The 15,055-nt window shown below is 38.1% G+C and overlaps 1 non-coding gene across 1 annotated transcript; it reads left to right on the top strand.

Annotated features, from left to right (window-relative positions):
• Nucleotides 1-3,547: 3,547 nt before the first annotated feature.
• On the top strand, nucleotides 3,548-3,622 carry Trnat-ugu (transfer RNA threonine (anticodon UGU)). The gene has a single exon. It is a non-coding gene; the product is annotated as a tRNA-Thr (tRNA).
• Nucleotides 3,623-15,055: the final 11,433 nt, after the last annotated feature.

Genomic DNA, 15,055 nt, shown 5'->3' with positions numbered 1-15,055 from the left:
ATCAACTTGTACATGTAGTTCAAGTTCCAAATCAAGTTGTGGCGAGCCAGTCAAACCCGACTAGGTCTAGGTCCGACAATATTAAGTATTTGGGGCAAGTCACTGCAATACACGCGTCACGTTTACACCTTTATTTCGTCTACATAAACAGTGCAGTCGACGACGCCAACGTGAACAAGTACTACGTCGACAATGACGTCTACGACGGTTATGGCAACGATGACAAATGCGAAGACTATGACGAATATGGCGATTACAAATGCGTTTTAATTGACGTTTCTGACATATATCATCCTACGAACAATCTTTGTTACGTTAGTGACGTTTGTGACGTTTGTGACGGTTATCTGTAATTAACAATGTGAATGAAGTATAATAAGCATATAACAATCTTTCAGGCAGAATCTAAAAACATGTGTGTAATAATAACATAAAATATTATAAAAATTACACAACATTTCTCTCAACTGATACAATATCACATAATTGAAATGAAAACTATATTCCATTCACAAATGACTGTATGGTTTTCCTTTACCCTTATTACAGAGTTAATTAATCAGACTTAAATAGTCGCTCAAACCAAAAATGTATCAATTAATTTACACGTGTAGAAAAAATGCAAAAGACATTAATACAAATCAATAACCATAAAATAACAATATTAACTTACTTAACAATGCCATCTCAATCCCCAAAAATTTATATTTCTTTAATGAGAAACACAACCCACTTGTTTCAGAGTCTTAACGTGTTCTGCGGGCTTCGGGCGTCGTTTCAATCGGACGTAAACTAATTCTAAATAAAACCATGCAAATTATATCATTTTGACCAATTGAATTCTAGTATAAGCCCCAGCAACCACTTCTAAATATACCCCTTACCACATTTGGAGTTCCGGAAATGCCATGACCATATTCGGAGTGTCGAAACTTCAAAGAATTGATAAGCATTAGATGTGACACAATTAAAATATATGGGTGGTCGACATTCCCAGTCCCGCAACACCGTTATTGTTTTATCATCATCCTGCTATTTTGAACAATGGTGCTAGTCTGCAACACAAGTGAGGAACGAACTCCTCTGAGGAGGAAGACACTAAAAAAGGCAAAGAGAGTGAGGCCAACAAGACAGGAAAAACAACAGATTTTCCGAGAAATACTCCTGTCTGATGTGAGGGAACTTAAGAAGTTCATCGCACCTTTGATGTGACAGAGGAAGCAGCTCCATTAGCACTGACGGACGCAGAGGAAGCAGCCCCATCGGCGACAATGGCGCCAAACGAGGGACCGTGACGCTTGCAGTTCTCCATAGAACCTGCCCGTGGGTTTGTCGGGATCAGTATTTCACTGTTCCCTGTGACTCGTATTCGAGGACGAATTCCAACTTAGCAGGGCAGAATGTCAAGGTACCGAACTTAAGCGGGATTGGTGAAAAGATGTGTGGCGGCCCAGTTAGCTCAGTCAGGAGAGCACTAGCCCTGTAAGCGAGGTGTCCCAGTTCAAGTACCGGACTGGATGCACAATTTTCACCCTCCGGCGACAATCAGGCCGCTGGTTATGAAGGCAGGGATTTGATGCAACTATGCTGGTTCCAGTCACATCTCTGCGCGGAGGTTGTCATTTTATAATAAGAAGGCTCGGAGAGGTATGCGCCAAAGGTTAGGAGATTGAAATGCTATGAAAATGACTGGTTTCGTGTAAACTGTAAAAAAAAGTCTAATAAATTCATTTGTTTTAGCAATATTGCCCTTTTATAATGAACTGCCTTCCTCCCCTAAGGTAGGCAATTGCATCGACTTTCATTCGTTTCAACATTACTTATTTTCGTATATCTGTTAGCCCAATATTGTTGTTGTTGTAAATGTTAGTAAGGCTGCGGTTGTTAACGGTGAAGAAACCCAAACACGAAAAATCCAACCATCAATGGTTATTTGATAGGAACTGTTTTTGTGGACTTCAAAAAAGCATTCGACTGAGTAGACCTCACCATTATTCTGCGCAAGTTGAAACTATATCATTTTTCGGATTCGTCTTTGAAGTTCTTTTAATCATTTCTACAGAACCGTCCGCGACTAATTTGGGAAAATGGAGTAACATCAGACACCTGCATGATAAGTTTCGGTTTACCGCAAGGCTCCGTTTTAGGACCTTTATAATTTTTACTTTACGTGAATGATCTACCCTTAAAACTGAGAGTATAATCTGACATGTATGCTGATGATGTAAAAATCCATTGTAAAGGGAATAATATAACGATGATAAATTGTAGCTTCAAGACGACTTACTAAGGTCACAAAATTGGTGTATGCTAAATAATATGGCAATCAATCCAGATAAAACTACTTGCATGACTATAGGATCGCGCCGAAAACTTTACATTTAGAAGATTTAAATTTGTTTGTAAATAACTCAAAAATAAAACATATTGCAACCCAAAAACTAGGTATCCATATTGATAAACATTTAAATTGGAAGGCCCATGTTGATAAAACTTGTTCAAAACTTGTTCAAAACTTGTTTCGAAATTATCACTATTTAGGCGTATACATTATGCCCCGTCGGCGACAGCCCCACCAGCGCCAACCCCAGCAGCCCCAGCAGCAGCCCCACCGGTGACAGCCCCACTAGGGCCAACTACAGCAGCCCCCCATACAGTTTCTTCGGAACTCGTATAGCGCTTCTACACACGTCTTCTACAAACAGTACAGTCACTACCACAAGGTCGATCATGTCATCATACAGGCAATCAGTTGCTGGCTGGCTGGTTGCCAAGATGCGGCAACATCAGCAGCTCCAGCAGCAGCCCCCCCCCCCACCCGGCGACAGCCCCACCAGGATCTCGTTGTAATCTCGTTGTACAAAATTCCTTTACTGGAGACGGAGGAAGGTGTTATTATAGAGGTGGCAAACAAGCTGATGACAATATTGCAGGATATTCATGAGAGGGCCAGGAGACCTATGACACCAGAGATGAACGAAAGATGAAGAACACTGTCCGAGAGACAAGTTGCACGCCAAAGTTCGGCAAGTTCAGACAGTGAGGAAAGATTTCACACAGCCCCAGAAGAAGCCCGTATGGAAGTGTCACTGTGAGATCCTCCTGTTTTCGGGGCGGGTCATCAACGTCTACATATAGTTCAAGTTCCAAATCAAGTGGGGAACGAACTCCTCTGAGGAGGAAAAGACTAAACAAAAAGGCAAAGGGAGTGTGGCCAACAAGACAGGAAGAACAACAAATTTCCCGAGAAATACGCCTGTCTGATGCGAGGGAACTTCCGACTTTAGAAGTTCATCGAACCTTTGATGTGACAGAGGAAGCAGACCCACTAGCACTGATGGACGCAGAGGAAGCAGCCCCATCGGTGACAATGGCACCCAACGGGCGACGGTGACGCTTGCTGTTCCCCATAGAACCTGCCCTTGGGTTTGTCGGGATCAGTATTTCACTGTTCCCTGTGACTCGAATTCGAGGACGAATTCAATCTTTGCAGGGCAGAATGTCACGGTACCGAACTTAAGCGGAATTGATGGAAAGATGTGTGGCGGCCCGGTTAGCTCAGTCGGGAGAGCACTCGCTCTGTAAGCGAGGTGCCCCGGGCTCGAGTCCCGGACTGGCTGCACACTTTTCACCATCCGGCGACAATCAGGAGGCTGGTTATGAAGGCAGGGATTTGATCCAGCTATGCTGGTTCCAGTCACATCTCTGCGCGGAGGTTGGTATTTGATAATAAGAAGGCTCGGAGAGGTATGCGCCAAAGGTTAGGAGATTGAAATGCTATAAATATGACTGTTTTCGAGTAAACTGTAATTCGAATAAATTCATTTGGTTTCCCCTAGCAATATTGCCCTTTTATAACGAACTGCCTTCCTCCCGTAAGGTAGGCAATTCCATCGACTTTCATTCGTTTCAACATTACATATTTTCGTACATCTGTTAGCCGAATACTGTTGTTGTAAATGTTAGTGTGGCTGCGGTTGTTAACGGTAAAAACACCCAAATACGAAAATCCAACCATCAATGGTTAATTTATAGGAACTGTTTTGTGGAATTCAAAAAAGCATTTGAGTTCCGGTGTACCGCAAGGCTCCATTTTAGGACCTTTGTTATTTTTACTTTACGTGAATGATCTACCATTAAAACTGACAGTATAATCTGACATGTATGCTGATGATGAAAAAAATTCATTGTAAAGGAAATAATATAACGATGATAAATTGCAGACTTCAAGACGACTCACAAAATTGGTGTATGATAAATAATATGGCAATCAATCCAGATAAAACTACTTGCATGACTATAGGATCGCGCCGAAAACTTAAACATTCAGAAGATTTAAATTTATTTGTTAATAACTCAAAAATAAAACATGTTGCAACCCAAAAACTTCTAGGTATCCATATTGATAAACATTTAAATTGAAAGGCCCATGTTGATAAAACTTGTTCAAAACTTGTTTCGAAATTAGAGCACTGTTTAGGCGTATACATTATTTAATATTTTCTAACATCTGAGATGAAAATTATGATCTATAATGCGTACGTAACACCAATTATTAATTATGGATGTATCACATGACAAAATGCAAGTACTAGAGACATAAACAGACTATCAAAACTGCAAAGAAGGTTTTTAAGAGTAATATTACGTTATGATTAAAATATAAATGATTATGATTTATCACAAACAGTCAACTGCTTTCTTTTGAAAACAGACGTAAATATTTCACAAGTATAATTATTTACAAATCTGTTCATAATTTAAAGCCCACATATATCTATGATAAAACTGGTCAAAACAATATTTAACCAGGTTTTCCAAAGGAAAAACTGGTTTTAAGATTGGCGAATGTCGGCGGGCGGGCAGGCGGGCGGGCGGTTGGGTGGGCAGGCGGGTGAGCGGGCAGGCAGGCGGGCGGAACAAGCTTGTCCGGGCCATAATTTTGTCGTTCATTGTGAGATATTAAAATCATTTGGCACATTTGTTCACAATCATTAGACGGTGTGTCGCGCGAAAGAATTACGTCGATATATCTAAGGTCAAAGTCACACTTTGAATTCAAAGGTCAAAAATGGCCATAAATGAGCTTGTCCGAGCCATTACTATGTCATTCATTGTGATATTTTAAAATCATTTGGCACATTTGTTCACCATCATTGGACGGTGTGTCGCGCGAAAGAATTACGTTAATATCTCCAAGGTCAAGGTCGCCACGACTAAAAAAAGATTGATTTTAAACAAGGGGGTAACTTTGAACAATAAGTAACAATGCACATTGATGAGTTGTTCTCCCTTTATCAGACTTTATTTTCAAATTGAAATCAAGATCGCCACGAGTAAAAATAGATTAAATCTTACACAAGGGGGGGGGGTAACAATGCACATTTTGAATTGTCTCACTTTATCAGACTTTTTTTTCAAATTGAAAACCTGGTTTTGTGACAATTTTATCCCTTGTTACAATTAAAGATAGATATCAAACAATGATTTGATGCATAAAACACCCCACTCAAACCTTTTTAAAAAAAATCGTTTTGTTACTCTGGTATGGAAATATGGAACCACATACAGGTAAAAAGTATTCGACAATCTCTCATTCTCACCTCTTTCAAACAGAAGCTTAAGAAATATTTTCTTATTGAAGCGCAAAATGAGTCTCACGCGTAGTAACATTTTCTGTCTTTCTCTTATTTGAAAGTCAAATACTCCATAAATGTCGTAATGATTACTGTAGAATTAATTTCTGCAAACAAATATGTACATATTGCTTTTTCTTACTATTTATTTTGCAAGGAGTTGCAGGCTTTTCTTGATAACAGTTGTGTGATTTCATATCCTATTGTGAACACTGGTCATGACTGTTGTTTTCTGTAATTATAATATGTTTGTATATCAGCCACTTTCTGTAAATCGTAAACTATTTCAATAATAATGTATTTCACGTTTTTAAACTTTGACTTTGTACAATAATGTACGCGGCTGTTCTTGTTAACTTCTTGATATTGTTATTTGTCGTGGATGTGTGTGCGTGCGTGTGTGTGTGTGTGTGTGTGTGTGTGTGTGCGAGTGTGCATATGGGAAATCTTAAGTACAAGAAATTAATATTAATAAATACTTTCTGTAAATAAATAATTGTTCCTTGAGACCATTTCGATATTGAAAGAGAAGTTAATGACACAAGAGAAGTCATGTAATAGACTTGCTTTTTATGACACTTCAATAACACTGTTACAGTACTCTTATGTCCGTCAAAGTCTTACTTATGTATTTATTTATTGTGTTAATTCAGTTATTGGTTTACCCATTGTGAGTAGTTTATATATAATTATATATTCTTATCAACAAATATATACATGTTCGCATGATGATGCAAAAATGCAGAATTCATACCATAGTTGTATGAAGGCCTCATTGAAAATAAGATTGCCATTGTAAAACTGTTTGCATGACTTTGTATCAATGTGTTGTCTTAATGAGTTACCTTCGGAAAATAAAGAGATTATTATTATTATTATTATTATTATTATTATTATTATTATTATTATTATTATTATTATTATTATTTATCCATGCAATTAATGTTTAAACCGTACATTCAAACTTCATTAGTAAGATACGTCGGTGTGTGGCGGTTTAATTATCCAATACCTTCGTATCTGGACTGACACACCTGTTGGAGTAGATTCACAAGGATCTGTTTTGCTCATATGAGCCGTGCTTTGTGAAAAGGGGATACAATGCGGAAAGTGTCGTCCCAGATTAGCCTGTGCAGTCGGCACATGCTAATCAATGAAGACATTTTGCCTTCATTAGTTTTTTGCTCAGAATATACTTACTTGAAACGTAAAATATCATAAAAGCGGAAATTGTCGTCCCTGATTAGCCTGTGCGGACTTCAGAAAGTCATGCTAATGTGGGACGACACTTTACGCACACGCATTTCACCCCTTTTTCACAGATAAAGGCTCATATTTACTTGCTAAACAACTTTTGGTGGATTTCTTGAATAAAACTGGATCGTTTTCCTGATAATTATTTTGATCATATTAATATAAATAATTCCATATGTACAATAATCTGATATGATTATTTGGTATCCGATATGGTGGTGACTGCAGTAGTTAAGGCAATCTGTACAATCCTGTGGTATCAGTAGAGGCAATCGTTACGGGTTATCATTCAAAATGCAAATTCAAAAGTGCATGTGCTTCAAACAAACGTGGGTAAGATCCAAATAAACAACACTGGGGCGACCGTTGTTACGGAGGCACTTGTAAATAACGGAAGCACAGTTAAGCATGCAGCTGTCGCCAAAATTAATGAACATTCAAAGACACAACATGATGCATTCTGCTACTGTATTGCAAAGTCACTGTTAAATCAATAAGGCCTCGACGAAACTATTCCAGAATTGCAGTCATCCAAAAATAAAACCGCGCTACCGTGCAAAAGTACATAGCTGTCGACACGTAGCGTTCATACTACCGTTAATTAAAAACGAAACGGGTTTAACAGAACGCACCTTTTATATAAATAATTACATCGTTGAACTTGTGTTGTTTTTACCTCTCAACCTTTCCCACACACCTGTCGAAAAAAGCGTTTTGTACGGTATTTAAAAGTATATAACGAGGCCGTTGGGTTTTACTCTGAATTATGACGTAGCGAAGGCACGTGGAAGATAATGTTTTTTAAGACATAAAAGAACAGTGGAAAAAGACAACAACAGAATCTGACGATATCCTTGAAAACGGAAACAACGATGATGAGAAGGAAGCTGAAGTAGAAGTTATAGTAACAAAAAGAACACTGAAGGAAGCATAAGCATACGCGTGTAATAATAGTAGTAGCCCCACAAGCGAATCATGGACAGCACTATCCGCCTAAACTAGATTTTTGCTATGAAGTGACTGGCCCAATTAAAATTCAATACAATCGGACTGCACAGTCTATTCTGTGACGACAGTTGACGCACATGCATTAAGCTCCGTTTTCCCGGATCGCGGCTGACGTGCAGGTCCGTTGGAAGGCGTTTCTTAATAGCGCCGTCAAAGACTTAATGCTTTTTCCGAACACATAACATCTGTTTGCATATCCAGAAACATAACCATGATCGCATCCGCATGTTCCCGCCATTAAAGACATGGAAACTGTATGCGTGTTTATTATTATTTATATTTGCATGTACCCTTTGAAACACGGGCGTTGTTTACCTTATTGAACAAGAGATAATCCACATATGACCCGCAGCCTCGGTTGGCAACCGAGCGTGAGAAATCGGGGATTTACCGCTGAGGCTTATCAGTATTCTGGTCAGACGTGTGTACACTGTTGTCGAACCTGTTGTTTCTCATCGCAGTACGTGTGTTTACGTTAGCCCGAGTTTATTACCCGCGGATCCTTGAATTCGGAAGTGGGGAAATTGTTAAAAACTGACTGCATCAAGTGCATCAAGATTTAATGTCAAAGCGCAATCGTGACGTTAACAATATACACGTCAAATATTTGCTCTGCATAAGATTTTACGATCTGGTCAATCTTACCATAGCACGCCGATGCATACTTTGATTTGTAACCATAGCACACCGATGCATACTTAGATCTGGTCGATGTAACCATAGAACACCGATGCATACTTAGATCTGATCAATGTTGCCATAGCACACCGATGCATACTTAGATCTGGTCAATGTAGCCATAGCACACCGATGCATACTTAGATCTGGTCAATGTAGCCATATCACACCGATGAATACTTAGATCTGGTCAATGTAGCCATAGCACACCGATGCATACTTAGATCTGGTCAATGTAGCCATAGCACACCGATGCATACTTAGATCTTGTCAATGTGGCCATAGCACACCGATGCATACTTAGATCATGTCAATGTGGCCATAGCACACCGATGCATACTTAGGTCTGGTCAATGTAGCCATAGCATACCGATGCATAACTTTGATCTGTTACCATAGCACACCGATGCATACTTAGATCTGGTCAATGTCACCATAGAACACCGATGCATACTTAGATCTGATCAATGTAGCCATAGCACACCGATGCATACTTTGATCTGGTTAATGTAGCCATAGCACACGATGAATACTTAGATCTGGTCAATGTAGCCACAGCACACCGATGCATACTTAGATCTGGTCAATGTGGCCATAGCACACCGATGCATACTTAGATCTGGTCAATGTAGCCATAGCACACCGATGCATAATTAGATCTGTTCAATGTAGCCATAGCACACCGAAGCACACTTATCGCTTTGCTTGTTTACGTATTTAGTATTTAAATTGAGAATAAATATCTTGTTCCGAGTAATGGGTTAGGTTTAAATATCCGTTACCAATATTTTAAGACGAAATGTGTAAAACCTTACCATTATCAAAAACACAATTTTGCGGAAGAAGATTAATTTTCTTCACTTTACCGGTTATTAGAAGCAATAAATATCGTTATTCGCGTTGTTTGATTGCCGACTGTTCTACAATGTGGTCTAAATGAAAGAAAACGAGAAACAAACCTTTAACGCAAAACACATGTTATTGTAAACGCGTCATACAAAAAAACTGTAATTCAAGGACTGTTTATATATAACCAAGTGGTCAAAGGTTACAAATGACATTGTCTGCGATGTGTTCCAAATGTCTACGGTGGTTCCATGGGAAAAGGGATTGTTTATTTCCGGTGTTCTACCCTTTGTCAAAACAAACTGTACCGCTACTTGTTAGGCATGGGATATCAACTGCTGCAATGCATTCTCCTAATGTTTGTGTTTATTACAAAGTCGCACTGTTTGAAATATTGGCATTGAAATCCGTCCACGCGTGAATAAATACATGAAAACTTGAAAAGGAAATAGTGTTTTACGCGTATTAATCTTAACAAATCACGTGTCATTTGGAAAATGTATTAAATTGTAGCAGGAAACAAACATGCTTACTATCATATATGTTATCAAAACGCCGTAAGCGTGGGAAGAATGGCATTATTTTATGTTTTATTTTTTCAGGAATATTTGCTTGAATGATCTTCAGTTTCATCTTATTAAGATTAAGATTTAATAAACACAATCGTGATGCTATCACCTCTTTTAGATATCGCTATACTATGCATAGCTAGTCAAAGACGTTACGTAAAAGATGTATATCAATCCCAAGTAATTTGGCCAGCTTGTAAGATTTTTGGACTTTCTGTATATTATGTTCCTTATTCAATAATATCAACTATATGGCAAACCAAGAAAAATACAATGCGAGAAACAAAGAGAAAGAACAAAACGCTCTATCGCAATCTTTCATATATAAACGTTCTTATATTAGTGAATACATACCTGTATGAAACTCACTGGAATGTCCAATAAATTGTACTAGTTTGTAGCCACCAAGAATTGCTAGTTCTTTGTAGACATCACAGTTAAGATATATCAAAATATATCATAGGATACGCGCTTTCAATTGTCCTTTCAGTACAGTATGCATAGAAAGTATTTAATTGAATTGTAGTAATAATAAAACATATTATACAATTTGTTATAACGATACAACCTATTGAAAAAAGTATACAAATATCCGATGTAGCGCATCACTTACGTGGTCTAATTATTTTGTGGAAAATCAGCAATCTAAAAATAAATATTCGGTCTTTTCCGAAGAAGTATTAGCATGAGCGTACACTAGTTGAACATTTGGTCGTGGTCTGAGAAAACTGGGCTTAATTCATGTGCGTAAAGTGTCGTCCCAGATTAGCCTGTGCAGTCCGCACAGGCTAATCAGGGACGACACTTTCCGCTTAAATGGTATTTTGATTTTCATGGAAGTCCCTCCTTACCGAAAATCAAGTTTAGGCGGAAAGTGTCGTCCCTGATTAGCCTCTGCGGACTGCACAGGCTAATCAGGGACGACACTTTCCGCCTAAACTTGTATTTTGCTAAGAAGATACTTACTTTAAACAGATAATGTCATAAAAGCGGAAAGTGCCGTCCCAGATTAGCCTGTGCGAACTTCACAGGCTAATCTGGGACGACACTTTACGCACATGCACATGAATTAAGCCCAGTTTTCTCAGAACGCGACTCAAATAGTGTCCGCTTTCACGGACCTCTCTGTCTCAAGCTGAGAGGCGAGATACGCAGTTTTAATGCGTAAATAAAAGAATAAAAGTTCCAGGCAAAACAGTTAATAAAATACGAGTACTTTTCACTTTTTGTATTATATGACATAAGACATTGGGGGAGAATCAAGTTTTTCAGCTGCATCCAAATTTATAATTTAACCCATGTATACCTAGCGTCTAGAAAAAAGGCCTTGGCAAAAAGCGTAGACCCAGATGAGACGCCGCATGCTGCGGCGTCTCATCAGGGTCTGCTCTGTTTGCTTTAAGGAATTTCTGTAAGAAATATTCTAAATATAGAAATAAATATACATCCCTAATTTTGGAAATAAATTGATCCAATTTAGGATGAGAGAGTCCACTAGGCAAAAATGGGTTTAGAAAATTAAATCCAGAACGTCAAACGCAATTATTAATCTAAACATTTTTCTTCAGCATTTTCGTTTCAAACAATATGAGGTACGAAATAAATGGTGACGTTCACAAAGTTGTCAATCTACAAAAATCATTATACTCAATTTAATAGGAACAATCAAATGAAACGGACTTAATAGGTTCTTATTTACGATATTTACCAATTTAAAGACTCAAAATTATACGTATGGTATGCTGGTTCAAATATGGTTAGGTAGATATTCGGCATACAAATAATTGGGCTAACAATGGATAACATTCAACGGAAGTGCCCAGGGGACATTACTCAAGGGATTACTCAAGGGAAGGTAACAGGTTCTTGGAAAGGCCTAATGATTCAAATGGATAACAAAATACAATACAAGTAAAATTGTTCCTACTAGACCATTGCATCCAATGTCAGTTTTGCTAACGACCATACTTGAAATAGTAAATACATAAATGTATAAAATTGAAACATCAAATATAACGAAAGATGTATACGTCGTAAAAAAATAACCCCGCTTTATAAAATCGAATGTTTTTTGTCAGGGAAGCGAACCAATTGAACCCAAATGCGAATTAAGACGCAATATTATCGGATCACTACGATTTTATTGGCACATAAGTAAAATCATCATGAATGAACCTACGAGACGAGGTTCAAACCACGAAATGTACCCAACGTAGTTGAACACCTGAATATAAAAAATAGACGCAAGAACTCAATGTACCGAGAAGAATAAAACTGATTAGGACATGAAATATGTCTTTATTCTTTTGTGCCCAGAAAAATTGCTCTTAAACTGCGAATAATAGTTGGCCATCACGCGAAGACACTGAAGATGCTTTGAACACCAGAATAGCCGAGTTTATACGATTGTACTACACTCACAAACATCAGGGGTGGATGCGTAAGGTGCGGATAAATACCGGACACTTCGTGTTAATTAAGGCATTTGCTATTAATGGGGGAAACCCATGCTCGGTTCTTGGCAAGTTCACTTGTTCACGCAAGCATGTTCAAAGCCCAAGACCTCCCTGGGTTCATTAAAGCACGGATGAAATGAAATGAAGCGGTGCTGTTATGCACTGTGTACGATCGATTTTGGCACGAGTTCCAAAACACTTGTTGGTCTGTACAGATTGAATGTAGTTATAGTCCTGTTATGTGTGTTTGTGGATGCGGCTGGCGTCGGGTAGACATTTTTCCTCGAACGACAGAGACAGTCGAGTTAAATGTCGTAACAAACAGTATGTCAATGGATGTGTACTCTAGGGATTTATAACGTTTTTAACAAGCCCAATGATATTTTCTTTCATATTTGAAACCTTTTTTGTTAAAAAGTTAAATGCAAGTAAGAGCGATTACTTGCAAATGTTATAGACAAGTTTAACGTGCACATATGCAAATGTTGGCACTAAAATCTCTCTGTTTCGAAGTTTATTATGACACAAGAAGTATATACATACATTTTATACACGTATATCACACATAAATTCTATAGACATAGAAGAAGGTTCAGAAAGTGCACATAACCAAAAGTGAAGTATAAACTTGCTATTTTACTTATTATTTTCCTGTTGACCGTTTGCTGAGAAAATTTAAACTTGCATCAAGGATTTCACTAATCAATGTCAGTAAGTATCGTCGTCATGTTCACAGCAAACTAAGTGCATAGCTTTACTACCTAACTGTAGAAAAATGTTTTCACACTACTGTGAAGAACATATGCCATGAATGGATCAAGATTTTAAGACAACTCTTTAAAAGTGACGCACTTTTCTTAAGCTCACAATAATACACATATGGGCCGTGCTCATGTGAAAAGGCGGTTTAATGCATGTGCGGCAATTGTCGTCACAGATTAGCCTGTGCAGTCAGCACAGGTTAATCAGGGACAAACTTACCGCCTAAACGGGATTTTTGCTCAGAAAATACTTTCTTTAAAAAAAAGAGTAAGTTATGTCCCTGATTAGCCTGTGCGGACTGCACACTCTAATCTGGGACGAAACTTTACGCACATGCATTAATCCCCTTTTTCACAGATCACCGCTCATATGTACATTTATTATCACTATGTTCCTTAGATAAAGGGCATGTGAAATATGCACATTAAATCAATGAAGTTGGTGCTTATTTCACCTTTAACTGTAGCGATGCTAGAATGTGGTTTACAAGGTTTAACAGGATTATATATGGAACGGTTCGTATTTTTTTATTCTAAAATGATGCAATTGCTAATGGTTCGTCATATTGTGGTCGCAAGTTTACAGCAAGCAAGGCAAGTGTTTTAAAACTGCAACGATCTTAAAACAAAACCCGCATATATTGACATACATTGGTAGTTAAGAAAGCACCTTCTTGCACCTTTTCAAAGAAGGGTCAAACAGGTTAATGGTCACCTGTACCAGTTTGCGTTAACATCAAACGAACTGAAATAACAATACAAGTACTACAACTATTAAACGCTATGTTATAGAATTTCATTCAACTACTTGACAATTTTCGGGAACCGAGTGCATGCGCACGCGTTGTTTCACTCTTGTTGTAAAAAATAATCGTTTAAGCATCGGACGTATGAGCTTCCGTTACATCTTTATGGTCATAAATGTCAGTTTTCCAAAGCAACCGATATTTATATGACTGCATGCATTGTGTCCAATCGAGCCACAGCGCGAAGTTTTAACTCACAATGACCTCGAATATTTCCCTTAGAACAATTACGGTCTCGCGCTTCAACGGTATCTCGTTCATTTGGGAACGTGATTTACGTCATTCGGAATTCATCTGTACTTATCGTCCGTTCTGGACGAGAACAATTGCCATATCTTTGACATGGTTCACTTGTTCAATCAATCGTGGTCTGTTTCGATAACCCGATCCCGTACTCCAGCTTCTGGCCTGTTTAAAATAGGAACATGATCAGCTCTAAAACGATCTGCACCTATTAGTCACGTTGTTACTGCCAAGTTTGATTATTGTCACTAAATCAATAATACTCCAGGATAGACATACATCAGAAACACGTATTTAACCTTTTACCACTAAGATACGTATTTTCACGCACTTGTTACCCCATATGAAGTTAAAATTAATTAAATACCTTTCTTACTAAATTCAAGTTGTAAAGGCGTCATTGTCAACCCTTAGTTATTGATGAGCAGCAAACAGCATTAAACCTGAACAGACTGTGAGTTACTAGCAGGCTGCTCTGGTTTTATGCTGGTTGCAAAAGCCATTTTCAATATGCTTCTTATGACAGACAGACAGACAGACAGACAGACATTTTATTCAAGACTTGTGCATAGTACATCGTCTAAACACATACATTTACAAATATGTCAACATGCTAAGACATTCTTATTTCCGCATTTCCGAGAAAAAATAAAAATATAATAATAACAACAAAAAATCAAAAGGAAGGAAAAAGGTGTTAAGTAAACATGAATGACGGACTGCACAGGCTAATCTGGGACGACACTTTACGCACATGAATTAAGCCCAGTTTTCACAGAACAAGACACATTTCATTAT

The sequence above is a fragment of the Dreissena polymorpha genome, chromosome 13, assembly GCF_020536995.1.
Source record: "Dreissena polymorpha isolate Duluth1 chromosome 13, UMN_Dpol_1.0, whole genome shotgun sequence".
Taxonomy (NCBI): Eukaryota; Metazoa; Mollusca; class Bivalvia; order Myida; family Dreissenidae; genus Dreissena; species Dreissena polymorpha.
Note: the sequence above shows the minus strand (reverse complement) of the source record. Positions and strands in the feature narration are given on the sequence as shown.